At 52.9% G+C, this 12,305-nt stretch overlaps 1 protein-coding gene across 1 annotated transcript in view; it reads left to right on the top strand.

Moving 5' to 3' along the window:
* Nucleotides 1–987: 987 nt before the first annotated feature.
* VANGL2 (VANGL planar cell polarity protein 2) overlaps nt 988–12,305 on the top strand; it is a 24,814-nt gene continuing 13,496 nt past the window's right edge. The window contains exon 1 of the mRNA XM_003795186.1: nt 988–1,277. The gene's annotated coding sequence lies outside the window, so the exon portion shown is untranslated. The remainder of the gene's footprint in view (nt 1,278–12,305) is intronic.

Genomic DNA, 12,305 nt, shown 5'->3' with positions numbered 1-12,305 from the left:
CTGTTACAGTGGGGCCACTATTGGTGGGGTCAGGTCTATAACCCCATTTCATGAACCCCAACTGGATTCTTGGCATGCTCCAGATATTTTGAGACCCTACTATCTCCGTGTAGTATTCTCAACTAAAGTATCTGAAACTCCTGGGACAGAGAGCCCTGCCTGCCTTGGGGTTAGGGACCCGGCTGGTCGAGGCATTTTTGCTCTTGGAGGTCTCCTGGGATAAGTCCCCCTTCTCCTCAGCCATCCAAACTCCCTGGCGCTCTAGTCATCTCCTCCTCCCCCGCTCCCCCCGGGCAGGGTTCCCTTTGTAATTAATCCCAACACTCAAACCAGAGGGGAGGAAAAACGTGTTAATGAGGGAGTGTCCCAGACTGACTGGGGCGGTCGCTGCTCGCAGCTAGAACACCGAGTAATTAAATTATTTTTGGGAGGTGGGAGATCTGGTGGTGATGGTGTCAGGGAAATTCCCGTATGAAAGGAAAGGGAGGGCATCCGTCGCCACTAATTAAAATCAGGGATGACCCTCCCTTCTTGCAGCCCTAGAGGGGGAAAAATCAATCTTTCCACGTTTCAGATTCCATTGGATTTTGTGTAGCTGGGTCTGTGGCCCTAAAAAAGAGAATACTGCCAGTCCTCTGGGTCTGGGGGTTCCATCCCTTGCCCAGAGGGTTGAGCAAGATAGTCCCAAGAGGGGCTGTGGGCTGGACGAAGGCCAGGAATCGAAGGAGCCCCCTGCCCACTATCAGGGTGGGGGTCGTAGCCCACCGCTGATTCCCAGGATCAGGGAGGGCCGCCAGGCATCTGGAGGCGAAGGCTGGGGCAGCGGCGACTCCGGGAAGAGCCGGACCGCAGACAATGGACGCGGCGGCGGGAGGGGCGGCAACTGCGGGAACAGCCGGGAGGCGGCACCCGGGAGAGCGCGCTCCCCCGCCCCCCTGCACCCCCACTCTCTTCCCCTCCCCCTCCGCCCCCTCCCCTTCGACCGCCGGCTCCCGAGCTGATTCCCGATCCCTGATTTCTTGATCCTTGGTCCCGCCATGGGAGCCTGAGCGCCCCCTATTCCCCCCTGGCCCCCTGCCCCCGGGGCCTTAAGGGGGAAGAGGCAGCGGTCTCGGACTGAGCCCGGGGTGACCAGACTCGAGCCCATCTCAGCACCCCCATCGCCCGCGCTGCCGGTCCGGGAGCGCAGAGTTCGGAGCGCCCCGGAGCGCTGCGGATACAAAGGCGTCGGGCCGAGCCGGGCGCCAGCCGAGCCCCCCGGCGGTTCGCAGCGGCGGGTGAGTACCGGGGAGCGGGGGCGCGAGCAAAGTTTGCAAAAAAAGAAAGGAGAAAAAAGAAAGAAACAGAAAAGGAGGACAATCGTGCAAGGGGCCAGGGGGCACCCGGCCACAGGGCGAGCAGGGTGGCTTGTGGGGGAAGGAGGACTCTGGGCAGCCCCCTTCCGGTCCTCTCCCCGGTGCATGGCGGAGTACCCCCCCAACTTTGGGGAGAGGAAGGGGCGCGCAGAGAGGGGGCGGAGCCCGGGCCTGGAGAGCCGGGGACTTTCCTGGGCCGGGGCCGGAGCGGGGGCCTTAATGATCCCAGGGGAGCCGGTTGAAGCCGGGGACTAGGAGCGTGTGTTTGAGGTGGGGGGAGAAGCGGTGGATGGATCGGAGTCTGGAGGTATTGGAAGCCGACGGTGTTTTGGGGTGCATACACACCTCAGGAGTGTGGGGAGGGAGGGGGCAGGTATGCGTTCAGGGTGTAGAGCGGGTTGGGGAGAGTAGTAGGGGTGTGTACAGCCCTAGGATAGGGCTAGCGGCCGTAGACCGTGTCTGGGGGCCCCGGCGATCGGCACCGGCATCCCTCTCCCCAATGGTATTTACCATTTGGGGTAGTGTGGGCTCTACCTTAGTTAGTTTTAAAGGGTTGGCGAAGGATCAGCGTGCATGATTCTTTGTTTTTGTGTGTGTGTGCACGCCTTTACGTGCTGCATGTTCCTGCAGGTGGGCCCCTGGGTTCGGATGTATAGGTGTTTTTCTGTTCTTGAGTGTGCTGTGCCCAGGAAGCGGCTGACCATGCATCTGCCGTGTGTTTGGATGTGTATTTATGTGTGTCTTTGGCGGAAGGGGTGTGTGTCTACGTGTGTGTGCTGGGAGAGGGGTTTGTGGGAAAGAGGAGTGTAGGTACTGAGGAAGGTGGGTGTGTAAGCGCAGAATTGAGTATGTGTGGATGGGTATGTTTGCACCTGTGTACAGGGAATGGTGTGAGCGAATCTGTGTTCTCTTGTGTGTAACCTGTGTCGATGGGTATCAGTATGTGTGCCTGCTTTAGCTGGTCTGTGTGTTTTTAAGTGTGAGTTGGGGGTGCCTCTTGTCTCTGCAGACAGGCTTTCTTGGTAGAAAGCCCAGAGGGAAGGCTGTCTGCAGGATTCTGAGGCTTCTCCCACAGTCCTGCTTGGGTTCACCGGTAGTGTTTTAAGCATCTGAGACCTCTGGATGACAGGGAGTGAGTTGTCTTACAAAGTGCCCATTTGGGAAGTTTTTCTGAAAGAGGGTGTGTGTTGTAACAAATAGAGAACAAGGGTTCTCCTTGTAAACCTAGAGGAATTTGGGGGAATGTAGGAGCTGGGAAGAGAAAAAGGAACTTCCTTGCTCACCATCATAGGCTGGGTTCTAGAGTTTGGAGAGGCTCCATTCTTGGTTTCCTTCCCAGCTGCAGCCCAGCCCCCTCAGATCATACTTCTCTTGGAAACTGTCTTGGAGATTGCTGCTTCAGAGCCCACTGACTGTCCTGCCTCTAGGATCCCACAGTTCCTGAAGAGTTTGGGATGTTGATGTGGGATGGAAGCAAAAGGAAGTACATCTGGGGGGATGAAACTCACGGCAGGAAACAGCTTAGGTTCCCCTCATGGGGTTGAGAAGGTGGCATGGGCTGTTTCTCCTGCAGTTCTAACTGTGGTTTATCACATAGTTTCCCTTCTAGGTGGGAGGCATGGTTGGGATGGAGCTGTGGTGTAGAGACAGGGCTGAGTGTCCACGTGTTGGGGAAAGGGCAGGCACCGTGTCTGAGGCTATCCTCACCATCATGATAGTGTGCTGGGTGTGGGACCTCGGTGACTATCTGGGAAATGGATGTCTCTCTCCTTAGTGGGCAGCAGCTCTCTCCTTTCCCTGTCCTCTTGTCCTTTCCTTTTTAGGGTGAAGGGGTTGGCCATATCCTTCTTTAGGATGCTAGCTTTGTTCCTCCATGTCACACTTTTAAGCCATCTTCCTCTGGCTGCCAGAGGCTAGATTGAAACACCTGGGTTTAAGAGCTGAGGTTGTGATTGCTGCTGCCCATGAGGGTCTCCCTGCAATTGGAATTGGAATGTCAGAGGCTCTAATAGGCCTGTGCAGTTGGAATGTTCCCTCTTTAGTCCTCAGGGCTTCCTAGCCTTCTTAAGGCCTTGAGATAAAAGTAGTAGGGGTTAGAAAATGTTGGGACTGAGGATAGGGGCAGAGTAGGAAAAGACCAGATTTTCTTTTTTTTAAATGATCCCGCCAAACCTGACACTTGTCTGAAGGCTATGGTTTCCAGGAGTGGCCTTCTGGATTCCTTGTTCACTTAGCACTTGCGTGGTCTCTTTTATGTTGGGGAAGGGCTATCTTCCAGGGAGGAGGAATTGTGGTCAGATAATAGGAAGTGCCCTTTCTGAAAGTACTTCCAGATTGGGAGCCAGTGGCCCCAGTGGCCCCTCCTTGCCCATTGTCTGGCTCCTGACTTTTATTTCCTCTAATTCTTTCAGAGCAGTCCTCTCTGGTGTGACTCCCTCTGCTCCTCCTGACCCTTCTAGGTCTGAGGAAGGTCTTTCCCTGGTTCTAGAGTAGGCCAGACTTTTTAAATCTGCTTATCTGGTTTCCAAGAGATCCTTCTAGAGGGGTGGGAACTTTGCTAACAGAAGCTTTGGGAGGAGACCTGGGCCTCCCCCATCTCCTCTGAGTTTTAGGAATTCTAGTCTTCTGCTTTGTTTATTCTTCCCAGGGTAGTTCCTTGCACTGTGGGGCCAAAGTGAGGAGTGAGAGAGTTGGCTGGAATTAGTACTTAACAGAGTGTAACCTTGGGCAAGTTGTTAAACCCATTCCTCAGCCTGGAAGGTGTCTTAATGCACCTCTAAGCTCAGACTGAGCCCTGGTCCCTCCAGTGGCCTGCTTCTCTTGCTCTTAAGTTCTGCCTTCGTCACTTCCTGATTCTGTGACCTTAGACAAAATAGATATCTTTTTGAAGCATCACCTTTAAAATGAATTAATAATAATAATGATCTGGAGACAACATGTGACACAGCACCTGGCACATAGGAAGCACTCAGCTGAATAGTCTGGATTCTGACGGATGATTATTGTAAGGGAGAGAGATCTGGATAGTGGGGCAGGAGAGTTAATTGGTTCTGCTCTTCGTAGGCACTACCCTCTATCTGCAGGTGCTGTGTGAAGCATAGGGGACAGAGGGGTGAATTTCACAAGAGAGACGTGCATAAACACGTCGATTCACTGTAACCCAGTGTGTTGTGTGGAGGTGTGTTTAGGAGGCCACTGGAGCAGAGAGAAGAGTGCTTGGCCCTGGGGTCAGGTGTAGGAAAGGTTCTGGGTAAGATGTGCCCTTAGGTAGATTTTTTAAAAAATTAAGGTGAAATTTGCATTCTATAAGATGAATCATTTTAAAGTGAACAGAGGCATTTCTAGTGTTGTGCAAGCACCCCCTATCTAGTTCTAAAACAGTTTCACCATCCCAAAATGAAATCCTTACCCATTAAGCAGCTGCTCCCAACCCCCCTCCTTCTGCCTTTGCCCCTGGCAACCATCAATCTGCATTCCATCTCTAGGGATTTACCTATTCTGGATATTACTTAGAAATAGAAACTGACAGTGTGTGACCTTCAGTTAGCATAGTGTTTACAAGATTAATCCACTCATGTATTGGTACTGCAATCCTTTTTATGGCTGAATAATATTCCCTTGTATGGTTAAAGGACGAGTTGGGCAGACAGGGAGGGACGGAGGAGCCCACTGCTGGTAGAGGCTTAATGTGAGCAAGAATGGGCACCATGTGTGTATTGTTGGATCTTTTGACCTCAGTTTCCCTGCTACAAAACAAAGTTAATCATCTCTTTCATTGTCCTGTGGGTTTGGTGAGGGCAGAGGTATTGGGGAGCAGAGGCTGCGATGTTACTTCTGCTTGTTAGGGTCTGGGTTGAGGATGGGGCTTTTTAAAACTTGCTCTTTCCTCTTCTTTTCTGGGCATCTTCTCCTGTCTGCAGCTCCCTCATCCCCATGGGTAGCCATCTCCACGTTTCACTTGGCATCAACTTCCCTTCTCTTTGAATTGACCTAAAACTTTTCTTTTTAGTCTTTGCAGGTGGATAAGCTGGTATATGAGATTTTGGCAGCAGAGGTGAAGGAAAGGCCTGGGAGTGAATCCTATTCACACTCTGCCCAGCATTGGACCTCTTCTTTGTCCTGTCTCTTAGTGATCTGGCTTGGGCAGCCTCCTGCTACCTTCTCTGTTGTGATCTGGATAGAACTGGGGTGGGTCAGGGAGAATCTTTGCCTCTTGTCCCTACCCAGCTTGGTACAGATTAGGAGGCAGAGGCCTTTTATGGTGGGGCCCTTTGGAAGTAAGGTGTTGCTCGTTTGTTTGATGCCCCTGGCAAGGTTGGTAATTACAGACATGACAGCTGGGAACTGGTTTGGGAGAAGCAGGCTTAGAATCAGCAGAGGTGAGGATATCCTGGTAATCAGGGTGGGGCAGTGAGTATGGATGGGGGAGAGTGGGAAGAAGCTGGGATGTGGGGTGGAGTGGGAAGCTTGGGGCCCTCTTTCCCTGCCACTCTACACATGGCTGGGCCTAGAGCCTAGAGGAGAGTGGGAGGGACTCGAGCCCAGGCTCCCCTCACTATGGGAGAAAGGAGGGAGGAGCCGAGGGAGGATGCAGTTTCCAGAAGCCCCTGAAGAAAGAAGCAGAAAGTGGGAAGAGGGGTTTGGCTGGTCTAAATTAGGGAGGGACCAACCCTGCATCCAGGGATGATTCCATCTTATTCTGGCTTTTTTTTTTTTTTTAAACTTTTTTTTAATTAAAAAAAAAGAGACAGAGTCTCACTATGTTGTCCTCGGTAGAGTGCTGTGGTATCATAGCTCACAGCAACCTCAAACTCTTAGGCTGATTACTCTTAAGTGATTCTCTTGTCTCAGCCTCCCGAGTAGCTGGAACTATAGGTGTCCACCACAACACCTGGATTTTTTTTGTCGTAGTTGTCATTGTTGTTTGGCAGGCCTGGGCTGGGCTCAAATCCGCCAGTCCTGGTGTATGTGGCTGGCGCCCTAGCCGCTGAGCTACAGGCACCAAGCCTAGTCTGGGGGCGTCTTACAGTAAGGCTATGGGAACAGGAAGTGGAAGGGATTGGCTGTGACACCTTAAAGTAAAAAAAGTTGGGAACTAACATTTTATTTAGCATCTTTTAGGTGTCAGACTCCATGACACTCTATATATGTTATTTCATTGGAAACTCTTAATCTTCTGAAGTAGGCATTATTATTCCCATTATATAGATGAGAAAACTGGGGGTTAGAGAAGGTGAGCCACTCACCTGAGATCACATAGTTGGTGAAAGGCCGTGTCAGGTTAATTTGATGTCCCTGCTCTTCTTTTCCTGAGATGCTTTCTTCACCATTCCCTACTCTCATTCCAGTTAGCTCTGATTGCTCATTATTGCCTTTAATCTTGAATGTGAGTAATTCTCCTGAAAAGCGGACATGAGTCCAGATGCCAGCCTGAGGAATGGAGAAGTCTGTCTGTTAGGGTGGGAGTCAAATGGGATTTCCTGGGAGAACCTGGCTCCTTGTGAGCCTCTGGCAGGAGGCTCCTCTGAGCAGAGGCCTCTGCTGATGCTGGCCACCCTGCTGGGCTACTGTTTGGGACAGGAGCTGTGGGAAGGGAGTAACTGTAGGCTCCAGCTGGCCACCATAGCCCATGGGGTCTTGTTTGTGATTGGTAGGGCCTGGACCTCATGTCTGTAGGGTTTTCCTGCAGCCCCTTGCTTTCTTTAGAGCATTCTGGATGCCTCTGCCTGGGAAGAGAGAGCGAGAGAAAGAGAGAGAGAGTATGTGTGTGTTTTGTTGTGGGTTTGGGGAGGGGGCTCTGGCTTTTTAGTGTAAGTGGAGGTTGGACAGGAATAGGTGCTGAGCCTGTGGTGTGAATGCAGTAACTTAAAAAAACATCTGCGTGTGAACAGAAACACGCATTCTGTCACCTGCTTTACTCCAGGAATGGAGGTGGCAGATATAAAGGATGGGGGAGTTGAGATTCACAAAAAGTAAGACGCTCAGGGGGACTGTCGAGGAGGAGGAGGAGGAGGAAGAAAATGAGGAGGGGGGAGAGGAGGAGGAAAAGGAGGCTGGCTTGGTTTGCTTAGGTAAGAACTAGCCGATTGGCCAGGTCTGCAGCCCTGGTCTAGCAAGGGGAGATTTGCAGGATGGGGAAACCCAGGCCTGGCCACCCTGCCCCTGTCACACCCCGTCTCACACCCTGAGACCCACTATACCACTTTCCTGTACAATCCGGCCTTCCCTTGAGAGTGTCTCCATATGTTCCACCCCCACACTCTTGCCCACAGCTCAACTCTCCTCATCCACAGCCAGCCTGAGATTGGCTAACTCCCCTTCCCAAGTAGCAGCTTTCCACTTCCTTGTACCTCAAGGCAGGCTTTGAAGGTCTTTTGGGGTCAGACACAGTTGGGGCCTACCTAGGACAGTAGGCTAGGAGAGAGGGAGACATTTCCTCCTGTTGTCCCCAGGACACTTCTAGATACCTGTTTTCCTTCTCAGTTCTTCCACAGCTCACCTGGTGGGCAGGTAGGGGCCAGTCCTCTGCCCCAGATGAGGGAGGAAGCAGCTCAAAGTCCAGTGGGTGGGAGTGGGGCCTGGGAATTAACTGGAACATCAGGCATCTGGAAGCCCTGGTTACCTTCTCACTAGCTTAGTGTCCTGTCTCCCCTCCAGCCCCCACCTGGAACAGATGCCATGGGGATTACTCATCCTTTCTCTTGCACCCCATACCCCTCCCCCATGTTCTCTTTGAGACTGCCTGGGAATGGGCCTGGGGAGGCTGGGGAGTGGGGTGTTGTGGGGTGTGGGTGTGTGCTTGTGTGTGCACGTGTGTGCTTGTGTGTCTTATGTTGGGGGCAGGGACTTTCTGAGAGCTGGGATGGGGGTGGGGGTGCCCGAGAGACAGTAGAGCAGGTCTCTACAGAACCTGCCTAGCCAGGGCGGGTGCAGCTGGGTGGGGCAGGCAGGAGCTGATCCAGGTTTCAGAGGGGGAACACGAGTGTGGGTGTGTGTGTGTTGGTGTTTCAGTATGTCTGTGGAGTTGGGGGGTGCCTGGCCTCACCCCCTATCTTAGACTGAGAGAAATGAAGGAAGTAGGTGGAGGAGGCTTGGCTCTGGCATCTCCAACTCTTTTCCAGTTAGGAGCTGGGTCCCCCTGTGGTGCCCCCTCCCTGGGGTCTGGTGCTGAGAAGCTACTCTGGAAGTAGGTGCCTGGGTGACCAAAGCCCAGCCCCTCTGGTGCTGTAGCTGGAGGATCCTGCCCTTACCCTGGGGCTGTGAGGACGGTGAGCTCATGTCTGGGCTGTCCTGGGAGAGTGCCTGGGTAACAGGGCGGGGGTGGGCACCTGCTGCCAGCCCTTTCCAACCCCTTTACCCTCTGAGATAGAGCTGTTCTCTTTGACTTGCTGGGCAGCACATCATCCAGGGACACTGGGTCCTTTTTCAGGGTGTGAGGCCTTTTTCAGGAATGAGGGTTGGGGCAAAATCTCCATGCTGTTTTTGTTGTAAGGCTGGGGCATGTCCTTGCCCACTTTGTACCTTACTGCTGTGGTCGGAAAAACACCCACATAGGCCTTTTCAGGTGGATGGTTTGCCCATGGCCCACGGCTGGATGGGAATGAATGAAGGCAGGCTCTTAGGAGTGGGCATGGTGGATGGTGGGTGCAAAAACCAACCCTTTGGGGATTAGGGGTCTTTAATTTCAGCTGTCTTGGCTTAGACTTATCTAGTCTTTGTCCCTTGGTCACTGGTGAGAAGGTGAGGAGAGTGGGAGTTGGCAAATTCTTTCCCATCCTGGCTTCTGGTAGTCTTGGCTATTCAAAGAACTGGGGTCTAGAAGTCTCACAGAGGAACCTGGTCTCCACACCTCAAAGTCACAGAGTTAGTAAGATTTTTCAACCATAGGAGGAGGCCAAACAAAAAGGGGTTTCTGTGGGCCTTACTTTTTAACTGTAAAATTTGGGGTTGTACCTTGAAGGCCCCTTTCCATTTAGGGATGGAGCCTGTCTTCTGCTGCAGAGGGAGAGAAAAGGGTGGTGGTGGGGGATGTGGGTATGGGCAGAGGCTTGGGCACCCCTCTCCTCCCTGGAAGCCATGATAGGTGACCAAATACCTCATTACCTGTAATGCCTGACAGGGCTGCCTGGGTTGAGCTCCTCTGCAATTCAGGGACAGCTGTGCCTTTGAATCTCTTTGAGCCACCTCATGGTGGCCTTACTACTTGGTGAGGTGTCCTGACACTGGACAGACCGACTTCGGCGATTTGGTGTCGGGAGGATGGACCCTAGGCTTGGTTCTTGCCATCCTCCCCCTTCCCCAGAAGGTGGGCATCTGGCACTTTGAGTGGAATTCACATGACGTCCTTGAGCCTTGGGGCTGTGGTTGGTGAAGATTAGATTGGTGGGGGGGAGAGGAGGGGCTGTGGTGGGGAGGCCATGCAGGCCACATGCGGAGGGCAGGGTCCTCCAGCAGCCCCAAGGCTCAGGGATGTCCTTCAGCAGGGACCAGACACTTCTCATGGGCAGAGGCCCACAGAGCCCCTCCAGGAGGGGTTTGAGGAGGTAACTGTGCCCATTTCCCTGAGTGCAGGCAGGCCACTCTCCCCTAGTCCCTGACTGAGGAGAGGAAAATGGTCCTGGCAGAGATTGGCTTCTGGTCTTCTTTCCTGGCCTCTTCCTCTCTCTGGCCAGAAGTCCTTTCCAAAATCAAACCCAAGCGCCTTCCAGGGCACTGCTTGCCTGGTAGTCAGCTCCTCCTCGGTAAAGATGGGGACACTGGGTCCTCTTTTCAGGCGCATGGTTTTGTTCTGTCCCTGCCTGCCCCACCTTTTCTTCCCCAGCTGTCATCCTAGCTTCCACAGCACTTTCTCCCAGCCTGCTCCTTGTCTCTCCTCTGCCTTATTTCTACACCCGAGGCGTAAGGTAGCTGGGCCTGAGCTGTATATGGGTGGGCCAGGACTGGGCAGAGGAGGTGGTGATTACAGCCGCCTGTGTCTGGTCATTGGTCTTAGCACGTGCCACACATGGGGGTGCCTGTGTCTGTGTTCCATGCCTTGTCCACTTGAGCTTCCCCTTCTGAGCAGGGGAATGGGGAAGGGTCGGTCTGTCTTGATCTGTGTTTTGGCCAACACCCTTCCACCCCCTCCAAGGCCTTGCTCCCTCTGCCTGTTGCCAGGTTCTGAGTGTGTTTTTTCCAGAGGCCTCCAATTGTTTCCTGAAGAAACCTGATCCCAGAGCTCATACAAAAGCTGGGGCCGCCAGAGGAGAAACCCCATTCTCTCCCCCTCTGTCCTTATCCCCCCACCTCCATAACCTCCCTCGCTTTGGATGCTGGGTATGGGTTCCAGGACCTGGCTGCCATCACCTAGGCAACAGGGGGCTTTGGTTGCCATGGTGATCAATGTGGGAGAAGCTGGGCAGCCGGGACAAAAGCCCCCACATTCCCCCCAACCCTCCTCCAATCCCCATGGGATGATACTGAGACACATTCCATTAATTTTATTTCTGAAAGGCCTTTGGAGGGGAGAAGGGTCTCCTTTTTGTGAGGGGCTCTCTCTTCCCCCCCTCTCTCCTCTCTGGCCTCCTTTTAACCCCAGATGATCCATGATTGGTTTGAGCAGGGGACTGAGTGTGTGTGTGTGTGTGTGTGTGTGTGTATGTATGTGTGTTTGTGTCTTGGGGAGTGGGGGGCAAGGTGAAAAGCAGTGGGACACATTCCTTTATTTCAGCCTTCCCCTGCCCCCAGACCGCGGCAGCTCCCTGCCCTACACCAAGTCAGGACTTCCCACCTGGCCTGTCCCTCTGACATTTCCACTTGTTGATCTCATCCAAGGATCCCCTCCCCCTACTCTCTTCCCTGGGAACGATGCCCACCCAGAAGACTCTCCAAACCCCTGATTGCTGAGATTGATTAAATAGGGGAACTTCTGCCCTTCCCTTTTCTCACCGCCCCCTCCTGTCCAGCCTCTCCTGGATAGATTAGTTTCCTGGGGTCCTTGAAGGGACAGCAGGGAGATTCTCAGGAGTGGGGTTTGTTTTTTGGCCCCCGGGTTTGGTAAAGGAGGGAGGAGCACATCATGGTGCCTTCAGGGTACTCTGACTTGGGTTGGCAGGCCAGGGGCAGGGTTTATGTTGGACCTTTAATAAACAGCTAAGGAGGAAGGTAGAGGGCTCTAGGCGGGGGTTCTAGGCAGAGGCTCTAGGCTGTAGATCAGAACAAAGGGTTGGGAGGGGACTGGCATCCTTGTCTGGTTTGAGATTTATCTGTAGGGGAAACACAATGGCATCAGCTTACCTGCTGGGTGTGTTTGAAGTGGCGGTTCTTTTCGGGGGTGTGCCTGTGTGTGTGTGTAAGACTTCTTTATTTAGTCCTACAAATGGCAGGGTTTATTTATACCACCTTTTCCCCTAGACTCAGAGGAAGTGTTTGGGGATTGGAGCATGAGTGATCCTGGAGCTAGAGCTTATTAATTGCTTAACTATAATTGCTAGTTGAACAGCTTATAAAAGCACTTCTTTTGTCCCTGTGATGCTTCCAGCAACCCCATGAAGTAGATATCCTTATCTTCCCTATTTTACCAAGGAGCCTATGAGGTTATAAGCACAGAGATATCAAGTAAGTTGCCCAAGGTCACACAGCTAGTCAGTGGGGAAGTTAGATTTTGAACCTAGATCTCTGAGCACAAATCTCAGGCTCTTTTTGCTGTTGGCTGGGGTAGATGTGGGTGAGGAGATGGAGAGCCTGGGTTCTTTTTGTCTGTGTCTGGACTCTAGTCTGTGGCAGTTCATTTCCCCTTTACTTCTCCAGAACTCTCACTCTGTAACCTACTTGCTATCTTTGAGCCTCCTGGAAAAATTCAGTTTTTAAGAGGAGGACTTGAAAGAATATGCTGGGCTCGGCGCCTATAGCTCAACCGGCTAAGGCGCCAGCCACGTACACCTAAGGTGGCGGGTTCGAATCCCCAGCCCG

The sequence above is a fragment of the Otolemur garnettii genome, unplaced genomic scaffold (genome assembly GCF_000181295.1).
Source record: "Otolemur garnettii isolate 467f Iridium unplaced genomic scaffold, OtoGar3 scaffold00091, whole genome shotgun sequence".
NCBI lineage: Eukaryota > Metazoa > Chordata > Mammalia > Primates > Galagidae > Otolemur > Otolemur garnettii.
The sequence above is the reverse complement of the archived record's forward strand: the minus strand, read 5'-3'. Positions and strand labels throughout refer to the sequence as shown.